Raw genomic sequence first — 17,111 nt, 5'->3', positions numbered from 1 at the left:
CGAAGCTGACTGACTGCCATACATCTCAATATCAACCTTCCTCTTAGAATCCCCCAGCTATGTACTGACGGGAAAGAGTGGAGGCACTGGGAGGGGCCTAGAGATGGACCAATCACACGCTACAATGCATACAAGGCGGTACGGGTCAGCCAATAGCGAGCTAGCTTCCATACAGACCCAGGAAGAGTCTCTCCTCCCTGGATGTGCTCTTGTCATTGTTTAGCGAGTAGTTGAGTCAGAAGGAGCAGCGTCCACACAGCAATGGCACAGCCCGGGCACCCAGGGCCAGTGTGACGGCTACACCCAGGGGCCCACTGCCGGAGAGCCCGACCGCTGGTAAGACTTCTGCATTGGTGCCCGAGCCAGCCACATCGTTTATTCCTTGTTTTACAGCTGTTTGCATTTTAACTGGAGAATTAGTTGACATCAGGTCTAGTGTTCCAGGATAATAGAAAGTAAGTGCAGTCAGGATATAGTGTCACTGAGCACAAGTGGTGCATGTAGTGCTCCAGCCTTATAATATACAGGGCATGTAGTGCTCCAGCCTTATAATATACAGGGCATGTAGTGCTCCAGCCTTATAATATACAGGGCATGTAGTGCTCCAGCCTTATCACATACAGGGCATGTAGTGCTCCAGCCTTATAATATACAGGGCATGTAGTGCTCCAGCCTTATAATATACAGGGCATGTAGTGCTCCAGCCTTATAATATACAGGGCATGTAGTGCTCCAGCCTTATAATATACAGGGCATGTAGTGCTCCAGCCTTATAATATACAGGGCATGTAGTGCTCCAGCCTTGTAACATACAGGGCATGTAGTGCTCCAGCCTTATAATATACAGGGCATGTCGTGCCCCTGCCTTATAATATACAGGGCATGTAGTGCTCCAGCCTTATAATATACAGGGCATGTCGTGCCCCTGCCTTATAATATACAGGGCATGTAGTGCTCCAGCCTTATAATATACAGGGCATGTAGTGCTCCAGCCTTATAATATACAGGGCATGTAGTGCTCCAGCCTTATAATATACAGGGCATGTAGTGCTCCAGCCTTGTAACATACAGGGCATGTAGTGCTCCAGCCTTATAATATACAGGGCATGTCGTGCCCCTGCCTTATAATATACAGGGCATGTAGTGCTCCAGCCTTATAATATACAGGGCATGTCGTGCCCCTGCCTTATAATATACAGGGCATGTAGTGCTCCAGCCTTATAATATACAGGGCATGTAGTGCTCCAGCCTTATAATATACAGGGCATGTAGTGCTCCAGCCTTGTAACATACAGGGCATGTAGTGCTCCAGCCTTGTAATATACAGGGCATGTAGTGCTCCAGCCTTGTAACATACAGGGCATGTAGTGCTCCAGCCTTGTAACATACAGGGCATGTAGTGCTCCAGCCTTATAATATACAGGGCATGTAGTGCTCCAGCCTTGTAACATACAGGGCATGTAGTGCTCCAGCCTTGTAACATACAGGGCATGTAGTGCTCCAGCCTTGTAACATACAGGGCATGTAGTGCTCCAGCCTTGTAACATACAGGGCATGTAGTGCTCCAGCCTTGTAACATACAGGGCATGTAGTGCTCCAGCCTTGTAACATACAGGGCATGTAGTGCTCCAGCCTTATAATATACAGGGCATGTAGTGCTCCAGCCTTATAATATACAGGGCATGTAGTGCTCCAGCCTTATAATATACAGGGCATGTAGTGCTCCAGCCTTATAATATACGGGGCATGTAGTGCTCCAGCCTTATAATATACGGGGCATGTAGTGCTCCAGCCTTATAATATACGGGGCATGTAGTGCTGCAGCCTTATAATATACGGGGCATGTAGTGCTGCAGCCTTATAACATACGGGGCATGTAGTGCTCCAGCCTTGTAACATACGGGGCATGTCGTGCCCCTGCCTTGTCACATACGGGGCATGTCGTGCCCCTGCCTTGTCACATACGGGGCATGTCGTGCCCCTGCCTTGTCACATACGGGGCATGTCGTGCCCCTGCCTTGTCACATACGGGGCATGTCGTGCCCCTGCCTTGTCACATACGGGGCATGTCGTGCCCCTGCCTTGTCACATACGGGGCATGTCGTGCCCCTGCCTTGTCACATACGGGGCATGTCGTGCCCCTGCCTTGTCACATACGGGGCATGTCGTGCCCCTGCCTTGTCACATACGGGGCATGTCGTGCCCCTGCCTTGTCACATACGGGGCATGTCGTGCCCCTGCCTTGTCACATACGGGGCATGTCGTGCCCCTGCCTTGTCACATACGGGGCATGTCGTGCCCCTGCCTTGTCACATACGGGGCATGTCGTGCCCCTGCCTTGTCACATACGGGGCATGTCGTGCCCCTGCCTTGTCACATACGGGGCATGTCGTGCCCCTGCCTTGTCACATACGGGGCATGTCGTGCCCCTGCCTTGTCACATACGGGGCATGTCGTGCCCCTGCCTTGTCACATACGGGGCATGTCGTGCCCCTGCCTTGTCACATACGGGGCATGTCGTGCCCCTGCCTTGTCACATACGGGGCATGTCGTGCCCCTGCCTTGTCACATACGGGGCATGTCGTGCCCCTGCCTCACAACCTATTTCCTGCAGTGCTCCAGTCTCCTGGTATACACTGCATGCCAGCGCCATGTATGTGTGTTGATATTGCCATTGTTATAAGTGATATGATGAGTCATATATGTGGTGCAGTTTAGGGAGAGATACTGCCGGACAGGTGCAGAGAGCCTCTCAGCGTGCTATATTAGGGCAGACTGGCAGAGGAGGCAGCTCGGATTACTCCTAACCTTTACTTATTAGGGTACTTTCACACTAGTGTTTTTCTTTTTCGGTATTGAGTCTCGTCCTAGGGACTCAATACCCCCCAAAAAAACTGATCAGTTTTATCCTAATGCGTTCTGAATGGAGAGCATTCTGAACTAGTCCCTCTTACGTTTTTTGGAAGGAGAAAATACCGCAGCATGCTGTATTTTTCTCTCAGGCCAAAAATCCTGAACACTTGCTTGAATGCTGGATCTGGCATTAATTTACATTGAAATTTTTTAGTGTCGGATCCGGAATTAAAATTGCCGCATTGATGGATCCATTCTTCTGGTCCGGCATCTGTGAAAAAAAAAAAATACTGGATCCGTTTTTCTGGATGACACCGGAAATACCGGATCTGTCTCTCAATGCATTTGTCAGACGGATCCGCATCCGGATCTGTCTGACAAATGCCATCTGCTTGCTTCCGGATTGGATGGCGATGGAACCTCCTGCCAGAATACTGTGCCGCAAGTGTGAAAGTACTCTTAGCAGAATTTAAGTGGCGGTCCAGGAGAATTGTTTCATATGCTGCTTAGGCTACTTTTACACTGGCGTTTTGAATTTTGTTTGTGAGATCCATGCATTCTGAACGGATAAGGATCCGCTCAGAATGCATCAGTTTGGCTCCATTCCGCCTCCATTCTGCTCTGGATGCGGACACCAAAACGCTGCTTGCAGCGTTTTGGTGTCCGCCTGGCGATGCGGAGCCAAACGGATCTGTTTTCACTGACACAATATGGTGCAATTAAAAATGGATCCGTCCCCCATTGACTTTCAATGTAAGTCAGGACGGATCCGTTTTGACTTAGACTTAAAAAAAAAAAAGAATCATGCAAATAAATAATAATAATAATAACAGATACAAGCGTTTGCATTATAGGTGCGGATCAGTCTGTGCAGATACCAGACGGATCCGCACCTAACGCAGGTGTGAAAGAAACCTTACATGTATTATATTTATGTGATATTCAGGCACAGAATTTATTTTCGTTAGTGCAATCACGCTAATTGTTGAAAAATCTAATGTATTTGTGAAATATTGAGTTTAATTTTCTTGTTTTCTTGGAATGCTCTGTATTGTACCAGTCTGTTAAAGTTTAATGAAGGCTAAGGAGCGGGATTGTCCGCCAGGGCCGTGGATTATTTGCTTCCGTTTGTTTTGAAGGCCTTTCCTTGGAGCTAAAACATTTGTTCACATAGTGCAGTCTTTTTTTCAGCCGAAACAAGGAGTGGATACAGAGGAGGAGTACTAGTCCTTACTTTATATACCCGTTCATTTAGGATCCTTTTAGGCCAGGGATCAGCAACCTCCGGCACTCCAGCTGTTCTCAAACTACAACTCCCAGAATCCTCCATTCACTTCTGTGGGAGTTACAAGAGCACCATAGAATATGTGGAGTGCCGAAAGTTGCTGATCCCTATTTTAAGCTCTACTCTTGGCTGTAACCCTTTGAGTCCTGGAGGTTATTGCATTTTTGTTTTTCACTCCCTGCCTTTCCGGGGTGATAACTTATTTTTTTTCCCGTTAACATATAACAGCTTGTTGTTTGCGGGACAAATTGCACTTTCTAATGCCACCATTTGATACTGCATACTATGTAGTGGGGAGCAGGGAAAAAATTCCAAATGGGGTGAAATAGGAAAAAAAAAACGCAGCCATTTTTAGGTTTTCATTTTTTCATGAACCTGCATTAGACAATTTTATCAGTGTTGGTCTGTGCTATGTAACCTAGTGTAAGAATTAAAAGGGTATTCCAGCAGAGTAATTTTACTAGGTCTGAGTGGGATAAAATAACAAACAATCTTTACGCACGTTCCCAGTCCCCTGAAGCTGCTCTGGTCCATGCTCTACACCAGAGTTCCCCAACTCCAGTCCTCAGGGCCCACCTACCAGTCAGGATTTGAGAAAATCCCACAGAATGAACACATGTTGTAAGTCCTATGTCATTGACACTAATTATATCACCTGCTCAATACTAAGGAAACCCTAAAAACATGACCGGTAGGTGGGCCCGGAGGACTGGAGTTGAGCAACACTGCTCTACACCACGTCCTGGTCTCAGGTTCAACATGCCAGAATGCCTACTCAGCCAATCACTGGTTGAGGCGGGTCACCTCAATGGCCAGTGATTGGTTGAACGGTCAGTCCAAGGCATTTCCAGGCTATCCACCCTGAGATCAAGAAGTGAGGAATTGGGGACCAGAGCAGCATTAAGGTATTGAGCCCCGAGGACGGAACTCAATACCAGAAAACTTTAAACCAAGTGTGAAAGTACCCTAAGAAGAGGGGGATAGGGATATGTAACAACATATCCATACAGGGAGTGCAGAATTATTAGGCAAGTTGTATTTTTGAGGATTAATTTTATTATTGAACAACCATGTTCTCAATGAACCCAAAAAACTCATTAATATCAAAGCTGAATATTTTTGGAAGTAGTTTTTAGTTTGTTTTTAGTTTTAGCTATTTTAGGGGGATATCTGTGTGTGCAGGTGACTATTACTGTGCATAATTATTAGGCAACTTAACAAAAAACAAATATATACCCATTTCAATTATTTATTTTTACCAGTGAAACCAATATAACATCTCAACATTCACAAATATACATTTCTGACATTCAAAAACAAAACAAAAACAAATCAGTGACCAATATAGCCACCTTTCTTTGCAAGGACACTCAAAAGCCTGCCATCCATGAATTCTGTCAGTGTTTTGATCTGTTCACCATCAACATTGCGTGCAGCAGCAACCACAGCCTCCCAGACACTGTTCAGAGAGGTGTACTGTTTTCCCTCCTTGTAAATCTCACATTTGATGATGGACCACAGGTTCTCAATGGGGTTCAGATCAGGTGAACAAGGAGGCCATGTCATTAGATTTTCTTCTTTTATACCCTTTCTTGCCAGCCACGCTGTGGAGTACTTGGACGCGTGTGATGAAGCATTGTCCTGCATGAAAATCATGTTTTTCTTGAAGGATGCAGACTTCTTCCTGTACCACTGCTTGAAGAAGGTGTCTTCCAGAAACTGGCAGTAGGACTGGGAGTTGAGCTTGACTCCATCCTCAACCCGAAAAGGCCCCACAAGCTCATCTTTGATGATACCAGCCCAAACCAGTACTCCACCTCCACCTTGCTGGCGTCTGAGTCGGACTGGAGCTCTCTGCCCTTTACCAATCCAGCCACGGGCCCATCCATCTGGCCCATCAAGACTCACTCTCATTTCATCAGTCCATAAAACCTTAGAAAAATCAGTCTTGAGATATTTCTTGGCCCAGTCTTGACGTTTCAGCTTGTGTGTCTTGTTCAGTGGTGGTCGTCTTTCAGCCTTTCTTACCTTGGCCATGTCTCTGAGTATTGCACACCTTGTGCTTTTGGGCACTCCAGTGATGTTGCAGCTCTGAAATATGGCCAAACTGGTGGCAAGTGGCATCTTGGCAGCTGCACGCTTGACTTTTCTCAGTTCATGGGCAGTTATTTTGCAACCCTGTTGACTATTTTGAATGAAACGCTTGATTGTTCGATGATCACGCTTCAGAAGCTTTGCAATTTTAAGAGTGCTGCATCCCTCTGCAAGATATCTCACTATTTTTGACTTTTCTGAGTCTGTCAAGTCCTTCTTTTGACCCATTTTGCCAAAGGAAAGGAAGTTGCCTAATAATTATGCACACCTGATATAGGGTGTTGATGTCATTAGACCACACCCCTTCTCATTACAGAGATGCACATCACCTAATATGCTTAATTGGTAGTAGGCTTTCGAGCCTATACAGCTTGGAGTAAGACAACATGCATAAAGAGGATGATGTGGTCAAAATACTCATTTGCCTAATAATTCTGCACTCCCTGTATAATGATATAATTATAATGATACGATAAGCCTGGAATAGGGGATAGTAGGCAAATAATCTAATGGGTGCTATCTGAGCATATAGCGATATGATAAATACATACAGTCCTGATCAAAAGTTTAAGACCACTTGAAAAATGGCAAAAAAAACATATTTAGCATGGCTGGATCTTAACAAGGTTCCAAGTAGAGCTTCATCATGCAACAAGAAGAAATGGGAGCGAGACAAAACATTTTTTGAGCATTCAATTTAATGAAAACAACGAATAAACTGAAACAGGCTGTTTTTCAGCTGATCAAAAGTTTAGGACCACACCTCCCCAAAAAATAAAAATAAACCCCCCAAAACAGAAATCCAACTTCCAAACATGAACTCAGTAATGAGTAGCTCCTCCGTTATTGTTGATCACTTCAAAAATTTGTTTTGGCATGCTTGATGCAAGCGTTTCCATGAGGTGAGTGGGAACATTTCTCCAAGTGGTGAAGACGGCCGCACGAAGGGCATCTACTGTCTGGAACTGTTGTCCATTTTTGTAAACTTCCCTTGCCATCCATCCCCAAAGGTTCTCAATTGGATTTAGATCAGGGGAACACGCAGGATGGGCCAAAAGAGTGATGTTATTCTCCTGGAAGAAGTCCCTTGTCCTGCGGGCACTGTGTACTGTAGAGTTGTCCTGTTGAAAAACCCAGTCGTTACCACACAGATGAGGGCCCTCAGTCATGAGGAATGCTCTCTGCAAAATCTGGACATAGCCAGCGGCTGTTTGACGCCCCTGCACTTCCTGAAGCTCCATTGTTCCACTGAAGGAAAAAGCACCCCAGACCATTATGGCGCCCCCTCCACTGTGGCGCGTAGAAAACATCTCACGTGGGATCTGCTTGTCATGCCAGTAATGTTGGAAACCATCAGGACCATCAAGGTTAAAAAAAAATTCATCAGAGACTAAAACTTTCTTCCACCCTTGAATGTCCCATGTTTGATTCTTTTTTTCTCTCACTCTCATTTCTTCTTGTTGCATGTTGAAGCTCTACTTGGAACCTTGTTAAGATCCAACAATGTGAAATATGATTTTTTGCAATTTTTCAAGTTGTCTTAAACTTTTGATACAGGAGATGTATATGAATGTACCTTATCAAAGAGTCAAACTTTGGAATGTGATTTAAGTATGATGATGGCATGATTGGGATAAGTCTTTAATCAGTATCTGGGCAATCTGACTCTATTAAAAATAGAAAGGAAATGAATGTAATAGTTGTTACAGCAATAGAACAATAACCCTAATCAATGATGGGATAACAACTAAGGCTGCTTTCACACTAGCGTTCGGGTTTCCGTTCGTGAGCTCCGTTTGAAGGAGCTCACGAGCGGACCCGAACGCAGCCGTCCAGCCCTGATGCAGTCTGAATGGAGGCGGATCCGCTCAGACTGCATCAGTCTGGCGGCGTTCAGCCTCCGCTCCGCTCGCCTCCGCACGGACAGGCGGACAGCTGAACGCTGCTTGCAGCGTTCGGGTGTCCGCCTGGCCGTGCGGAGGCGTGCGGATCCGTCCAGACTTACAATGTAAGTCAATGGGGACGGATCCGTTTGAAGATGCCACAATGTGGCTCAATCTTCAAGCGGATCCGTCCCCCATTGACTTTACATTGAAAGTCTGGACGGATCCGTCCCAGGCTATTTTCACACTTAGCTTTTTTTAGCTAATATAATGCAGACGGATCCGTTCTGAACGGAGCCTCCGTCTGCATTATTATGGGCGGATCCGTTCAGAACGGATCCGCCCGAACGCTAGTGTGAAAGTAGCCTAAAGCTGATATGATTACTTATGATTATTATGATAATAAAAATAGAGAGGGGAAATTTTGGCCATAGATGGACATTAAATCTGTCATATTAGCATACAAAATGACCCTTTTCTTTATTACTTTATCACTAATTATTTTCTAAATTTGATCACAACACTAATTACAATGTATACAAATAGTATTATGGATAATATTCAATAATCATAATGTGGTATCACAATTTAGAGGGATAGCTGATTCACACAAGGATTTATTGCATGATATTATGAATTTATGGGCACTGTATATTAATTACATTTGTATTTTTCTTAATATATTTGTGGATTTGCATAAAAATGAAACATGATTATTATGAATTAACCATATTAGTACTCTAAGAATCATGTAAAAAACAGTGACTATGGTATACAGAGAAATCATGATAATTATATGATGGTATTCTTGTAATAATGAGAAACAATAATGATCGAGTCCTGAGATTTTGACCATTCGTTCCAATATAGTGTTCATAGTAAAAGGGCTATGAGGATGAAAAGAATGAAATAACTTTAGAAACAGTATCAAATACTGAAGAAGAAAAGATAAATGTGAATTTATCTAAGTTGTGACGCACCTGTATCCAAGGTATTGAAAGTGGAACAAGTCTAAGTGTAAACGCATGCGCAGTAAAGTGATTGGAAGCAGGAAAAGTATAAGTTCTGGAGTCTGCGCAAATAGGAAAAAATATGCCAATAAATCTAAGACAGAATTTATGTGCCCTGGACAGATACCAGTAGTGAGCAAAGAGGTAAGCGCAGTGGAATGCAAAGATATTATTGGTCATTTCCCCATGTAGTTCTGACAGGAGCGCTTTCGTATTGGTTAATGGCAAATATGTACCTACCCTTTCGTTTTAAAAGACGATGATGAAAGCGCTCTTGTTGGCTGTAGCTTGATTTCCCCTGAGGATGCCTCTGTTAGCGGTGAAATATGTTGGGGGAGCTGCTAACATAGGTCCTTTTTAGAAGAAGTGACCAAATGAGTGAATAGAGCGGTGGGGTGAACTGCAGACACCCTGGCCACCTATGGAAGTAACTGAATGAGAAAGAAAAGACAGCGATGAGGGACAGATAACAATTATAAAGATCAGGTTCAGCAGGATAGAACAGAGCTAAGAATCACATCATAAAATCTGTTAAGAAATGGTAACTTGCTGAAAGCAACAGTGTAATAAAGACTGGCAGCTCAGCTGAAACATTAGTAGCCATTTATGGCATGATTTATTACAAACTAAGGCTACTTTCACACTGGCGTTTTGGTTTCAGTTTGTAAGATCCGTTCAGGGCTCTCACAAGCGGTCCAAAACGGATCAGTTTTGCCCTTAATGCGTTCTGAAAGGAAAAGGATCCACTCAGAATGCATCAGTTTGCCTCCGTTCCGTCTCCATTCCACTTTGGAGGCGGACACCAAAACGCTGCTTGGAGGTCGGAGTCGAGGAGTCGGAGGCAATTCTGGGTACCTGGAGTCAGCAAAAATGAACCGACTCCTACTAAATTTAAATTGGAATAGATAAAAAAAATAGCAATTTTAAATGTCCCAAATCACAAAAAGTTTTAATTAATTCTCTACTGTAAGAATAAAGGCCAATGCATGCAGTGCGTCACGTTACCACAAAACGAACATGTTAAGTGACCATGAAGAAGCATGCTTTTCATATGCTTCACTATATGGCACACAACGCACAGTTAAGGAGCGGCAATACTTATACTTTCCATTGTGTTGTGTTCTGCTGTTACAGGGAAGGCAACGCCCATGACTAACTTAGCCTCTCACTGATAACTGATTAAGTAAATATGTTTGTTGCAGGACTAGAGACACTTGTATAAGTGTAGGGAATGGATAGTCAATAGCTCAAGGTTCTAGACTGAAGCTGTAAACCATTTGAAAAACTGTTGTCATTCAGCTAAGGCTATAAAAACTTGTAAACTCAGATTGTTAGCTTAAAATGTAAACATGACTATGGGATTCTACTAGGGAAATCATGTTTTAAAATAAATGCCCCTTCCTGGATCCTCCCACTGCCCTATCTTCAGGATCAGCACACAAAGGAGAAGGCAGCAGCTTCTGCCCAACTACCTCTCTCTGCTATAAGAGTTTAGAAGAACTTGGTGGAACACATTGGGCCAGATTTATCTTTAGCTCAGGTCAGAATAATGGAGTGAAAAAGTCCCAAACGCTAAAACTGCACACAAATTTGCGACTTTTTTCTGCTCTGCACTATGCTCGCCAGTTTTCTGAAAGTGGGCGTGTTTTCTTAGGTAAATGAATCTCTAGACAGATTTACTATTGGGACTATATAAAAAGTCGCAATTTCACTCCAGTGAGGACCATGCTTTTCCCCAGTCGTCTCCATGACACCAAGTCCTGAGATTGACTTCCTTCTGATTGGACAGGAAAAACACAGAGAGGTTAAAAACCCCACCCCCTCCCTTCATCGTCCAGTGTTTTTCCTGTCCCATCAGGATAGGAAGCAGGAGAGGTGCATGGAGCTCGATCGGGCTCACCTGGATTTATTCATCTTCAGGCCGAGGTCGGATCTGCAGCGCAGCTCTCCCTCCTCCGTCCAGTTAAGCCTGGGCTCGGGGCATAAGCAGTTTGCCCCCTGCGAAGATTCCCTCTGCGGCGGCCCCGGAGGGCTTGATGCAGGGGGAAAGAGGAAAGCGGCGGATCGGCGCTGTGATGTGTCCCTTCCGGCCAGCAGGCGGATGACGTCAGACGCGGAGCAAGCGCACTGACGTCATCCACATGTGCCACAGGCCCTGGAGACTAAGAGGACACTAAAAAACCTCACAGGACCTGTGTAATGGCGCCCTGCATAGCGCGGCTGTCGTGTATGGTGGAGCATCTCTGGAGCGGTCGGGAGTCAGAATGAACACCCCCCTCACGCTGGGCTCTGGAACCGAGCATGCATCAAACGCTGGGACCGTGAGTAACCTGCTCTCAGGCACATGCTCTGTATGAATGGTTCAGTCTGCTCACCCTTTCCTCCCTTACCCTTTCAGGGAGAAAAGGATTCGGCTTCTACCACTAGAAAATTTGGTATCTGCTGCAAAAGATTATCTAACACTGGATCTAAGCCCCTGTGTAAAGAGTGTACATCCAGTGTCGTCAAATCCGAATCTTCTAGCCTAATCGAAGACATTAGGAAAGTAGTTAAGGAAGAGGTTCAGCTGGCCTTAACCGCCAAGGAACCTACTCCCCCAAAAGTTACTCCCCCTCAGGACTCCCGTAGCAACAAATCACTTATCCTGGATTCAGACTCTCAGGGGCTGGCGGTCTCAGACTCTGAGTCAGTTCAAAAACACCCTGCATCTTCAGATGAAGAGGGTGAATACAAGCGTTTCCTGTTCAATCCAGAAGACATTGACGAACTTATTAGGGCCACCATTCAGATGGAGATGCCAAAGACTCCAAAATCTACCAAACAAGAAATTTTTGGGGGACTAGGAGAAAGGAAGAAGGCGGTTTTCCCAGTACCAGACAGTGTCCAGAAATTAATTCGGTCAGAATTGGAGAAACCGGACAAGGGGAATTAAGAGGCGCTACCCGTTTAGCCAAGAGGACTGTACTGACTGGGAGACCATACCGAAAGTAGACGCACCAGTGGCTAAGGTGGCGAAACATACGGCTCTGCCTTTCGAGGACTCAGCACAGTTGAAAGATCCTCTAGACAGGAAAGCGGAGAGTCTCTTAAGAAAGACCTGGGAGACTATGGCGGCTCTTCTCAAGCCGGGCGTTGCCTCTACGTGTGTAGCCAGAACACTAAACCTATGGCTAGAACAGCTGAAGATACATCTAGTCAATAAGACACCGCGTGATCAAATTTTAGAGAGCTTGCCTTTATTAAAGATGGCAACCTCCTTTCTAGCAGACGCAGCAGAATCAGTCAAACTGTCTGCCCGAACAGCTGTTCTCTCTAATACAGTGAGACGGGCACTATGGCTTAAAGCGTGGTCAGGAGATATCACGTCTAAAAATAAATTAACTGCACTCCCCTTCCACGGTCAGTATGTCTTAGATAAAATCCTAGAAAATGCGACAAATAAAAAAAGGGGTTTCCCAGAGGAGAGATATAAACAAAAAAGGCAGCCCTTTCATGACATATATATATGTGTGTGTGTGTGTGTATGTGTATATATATATATATATATAAATACGAAAAATGGCGGCACTGACTCTGTGTGGAGAAAAATGGGTGCACAATCCAAGGGAATAGACTTCTTACCCCAAATTAGTATATCCAGAAAAAGGACGGCACTCCAGTCTTGAAAAGATAAAATGTTCTTTAATCAACCATGCGGTGCAACGTTTCGGCTCCACTGAGCCTTTCTCAAGCAAAGTTACAATTCAAGTGACTCCAATTATATAGATGAATTAATTGAACTACATATCATGTGATCACACCACACCCCTTGGGGCGTGCTCAAAAATGACATTACATAAAATACACAATGTGAGTGCAAAAATAAGGCAAATGACATGTAACTAGTAATAATTGTAATATGAAACAACAATCATATATAAACATCAGACATTTGCATGTTAAAGTGAAAGGAGACGGAGTCCGTCTCCTTTCACTTTAACATGCAAATGTCTGATGTTTATATATGATTGTTGTTTCATATTACAATTATTACTAGTTACATGTCATTTGCCTTATTTTTGCACTCACATTGTGTATTTTATGTAATGTCATTTTTGAGCACGCCCCAAGGGGTGTGGTGTGATCACATGATATGTAGTTCAATTAATTCATCTATATAATTGGAGTCACTTGAATTGTAACTTTGCTTGAGAAAGGCTCAGTGGAGCCGAAACGTTGCACCGCATGGTTGATTAAAGAACATTTTATCTTTTCAAGACTGGAGTGCCGTCCTTTTTCTGGATATATATATATATATATATATATATATATATATATATATATATATATATAATAATTTTTATTTATTTTTTTCAGCCCGAGAATAAAAAAGATAAAGGGAAGACCGGGAGGTGGAGCTATGCGAAGGGAGGCAGGGGGAGAAATTTCCTCTTCAACCCGAATCGTGCTGAAGCCTCCACATCCAACAGCAAGCAATGACGCCATACCAGTGGGGGGGGAGGGGGGAGGGGGGGGGGAGACTCAGCTCCTTCCTAGGATCTTGGGAGCATGTAACAAACAGCTCATGGATTTTAAATATTATAGAAGAGGGTTACTTAATAGATCTACTCTCTCCCCCTCCTCAGAAATATGTGATCACTACCCTTCCCCCATATTAAGTTACTAACTTAAAAAACTTGTTAAGCTTGGCCGTGATAGAACCTGTCCCAAAAAATCTGACAGGACTGGGATTCTATTCCCGTCTCTTCATCATAAGGAAACCAAACGGGAAATCCAGAATGATAATAAATTTGAAATACCTAAACAAATATGTGAGATACCAAAAATTCAAAATGGAAACTCTGAAGTCGGCAGTGAAGCTTTTAAAGAAGGATGCAGTGATGGCCACAATAGATTTAAGGGATGCCTATTATCATGTCCCAATTTACAGGTCATCAAGGAAATTCCTAAGGTTTGCGATAGAGTTGGAGGGAAACATTCAGCACTTTCAGTTCAGGTGTCTCCCCTTTGGGATCTCTTCGGCCCCAATGGTTTTTACGAAAATAATGGCGGAAGCCTTGACGACCTTGAGAGAAAAGGCAATCTGTGTGATCCCCTATTTAGACGACCTACTGGTAGTGGCAGACAACATAGAGACCCTGGAAATCCATCTCAGGTTAGTCCTGGACCATCTACAGAACCTAGGTTGGCTCATCAATTGGGAAAAATCAGATTTAATCCCGACCAAACAGAAGATATTTTTGGGTATAACTCAAGACACAGTTTCCCAAAGATCCTTTCTTCCACCTCAAAAGATAGTAAAACTTCAAACAACCTTAAGGAAGTTCAAGAAGGAGAAATTCTGTTCCATAAGACAGCCCATGAAGGTGTTAGGGAGTCTTTCAGCTTGCATCCCAGCAGTAGCCTGGGCACAGTTCCATCTAAGGCCACTCCAAAAGTTCATTTTAGACAATTGACTCTAGAGAGACAAATATTCTTAGATTCAAACATGAAAAAATCACTAAATTGGTGGCTCATCAAATCCAACCTAGAGAATGGGATATTCTGGGCACAAGATCTCCATCTAGTAATTACAACAGATGCCAGCCTCCACGGTTGGGGAGTGGTCGTCCAGGGGAACTCCTACCAGGGAACATGGAAGAATTACGTGAAACAACAATCCTCAAATTTCAAAGAGCTGAGTGCAGTGTGGGAAGCACTGAAACACACAAGTCAGTTGTCAGCGGGTCGTCATGTCCTAGTCTACTCTGACAACGCTACAGCTGTGGCCTTCATCCAGCACCAGGGAGGCACAAGGCATCGCCTACTACAGAGCCTGGCAAACAAAATCTTCTCCTGGGCAGAAGAGAACGTACAGTCTCTATCAGCGGTTCATCTGAAGGGAGCTTTGAACATTCAGGCCGATTTACCTAAGCCGGCACAGGCTAGACCCAGGAGAATGGATGTTAGCACCGGAAACCTTCCACCTGATCACGAAGAAATGGGGCAGGCCGACGGTAGACCTATTTGCATCCAGGAGAAATCATCAGCTAAACCAGTTCTTCTCCCTCAACCCCAGGGATCATCCTCGGGCAGTAGACTCCTTCTACTAGAATTGGACAACAAACTTGGTTTACACGTTTCCTCCGTTTCCACTCATCCCCAGAGTGCTACAGAAGTTCTTAAAATAAAATTGTACGCTAATCCTGATAACCCCCTTCTGTCCCAAGAGAAGTTGGTTTTCTCTCTTAAAAGCCCTCAGCATAGAAGGGACCCATTACTCACCCAGACCTAAAAATACTAATATTAACAGCCTGGATTCTGAAGAATCCAACTTATTAAAGTTAGGTTTGTCTAAGAAGTAGTGAACACCTTACTCTTTAGCAGGAAACAAAGTACCAACGACGAGTATCTAAAAATATGGGAAAAATTTGCTGATTGGTCTGGAACCTCCTTCAACCAGTTCAGGGCCAATATCCCACTAATCCTTGATTTTCTTCAGGAAGGGCTAGATTTAGGTCTATCCCCCAATACCCTTAGGGTCCAGGTATCGGCTCTAGGAGCACTTTATAATACCAGGCTAACAGAACATCCCTGGATATCTTAGATTCCTTAAGGCAGCAGATAGGATCAGACCTACAATTAGAAACATGATGGCACCATGGAATCTCAATACGGTACTAGGGGGTCTAACCTCTGATCCGTTTGAACCTTTGGACTCTACCCACATCAAATGGCTTACCGTTAAGACTATTTTTTTGGTGGCAATAACCTCTGCCAGAAGGGTCTGTGAGATACAGGCCTTGTCCATCCAAGAACCGTTCCTTTCAGTATTTCAGGACAAATTAGTTTTCAGATTAGATCCGGCTTTCCTCCCCAAGGTAGTTTTGACCTTCCATAGGTCCCAGGACATTGTTCTTCCTTCGTTTTGTGACAATCCGAAAAATGATCAGGAAATCACCTATCGCACATTAGATGTCCGGAGAGCGGTCTTAAGTACCTGGAAGCTACCAATCATTGGACAATAGACAAAAATCTGTTTGTCCAGTTTTCAGGTCCTAATAAGGGGAAGAAAGCGGCGAAAAGTTCCATCTCCAGATGGATTAAAATAGCCATCTCCGAAGCATATAAAGCTCAGGGAAAAGATGTCCCTGCTTCCCTAAAAGCACATTCTACGAGAGGCATGGCCGCCTCCTGGGCGGAAAAAGCTTCAGCCTCTTTACAACAGATTTGCAGGGCAGCAACCTGGAAAAGAGTTCATACCTTTTACTAAACACTACAGACTAGATTTAGCTGCTAATGATGACCTAAGATTTGGAAGTAAGGTCCTTTCTGCAGTCGTCGTCCCCCCCGTCCCCCCCTTAATTGTATCTTTGATATTTTCTCAGGACTTGGTGTCATGGAGACAACTGGGGAAAAGAGTATTACACTCACCGGTAATCCGGTTTCCTGGAAGTCTCCATGACACCACATACATCCCACCCTTTTTTTTTTTCTGCTAATATCTATGATCCTTTCATCCTGGGGTTTTCGTTATAATACACTGGCGATGAAGGGAGGGGGTGGGGTTTTTAACCTCTGTGTTTTTCCTGTCCAATCAGAAGGAAGTCAATCTCAGGACTTGGTGTCATGGAGACTTCCAGGAAACCGGATTACCGGTGAATGTAATACTCTTATCTTATGAGACTTTTTAATAGAACATGCGACTTTTTCATAAAACGTGTGACTTTTTCGTAAAGATGTGCGACTTTTGTAAAGCTGCTTACTGACGGATAAACTGCTACTGTCAAACCACATTTATTACAGTCTTAAAGGGCCAATCATAAATCTGACTTGGCTAAAACTGACTTTAGCCATATGTTAAAGTGGGGTGAGCTGTCAATCATGATAAATCTGGCCCATTGTGTTTGTCTTTTGCTTAAACTGTTCAATACAGTAGACTGTTGGCTTCCTAGCCAGTAGTTCTGTGGTAATGACATGTATGTTGCCTTTCTTTCCTTCAAGGAA

At 44.1% G+C, this 17,111-nt stretch overlaps 1 protein-coding gene across 1 annotated transcript in view; it reads left to right on the top strand.

Moving 5' to 3' along the window:
• The first annotated feature begins 211 nt into the window (after nucleotides 1–211).
• CCDC126 (coiled-coil domain containing 126) overlaps nucleotides 212–17,111 on the top strand; it is a 56,362-nt gene continuing 39,462 nt past the window's right edge. Inside the window, exon 1 of the mRNA XM_044294508.1 lies at nucleotides 212–336. The gene's annotated coding sequence lies outside the window, so the exon portion shown is untranslated. The remainder of the gene's footprint in view (nucleotides 337–17,111) is intronic.

This window comes from Bufo gargarizans, chromosome 5 (assembly GCF_014858855.1).
Source record: "Bufo gargarizans isolate SCDJY-AF-19 chromosome 5, ASM1485885v1, whole genome shotgun sequence".
Lineage (NCBI taxonomy): Eukaryota > Metazoa > Chordata > Amphibia > Anura > Bufonidae > Bufo > Bufo gargarizans.
The sequence above is the reverse complement of the archived record's forward strand: the minus strand, read 5'-3'. Positions and strand labels throughout refer to the sequence as shown.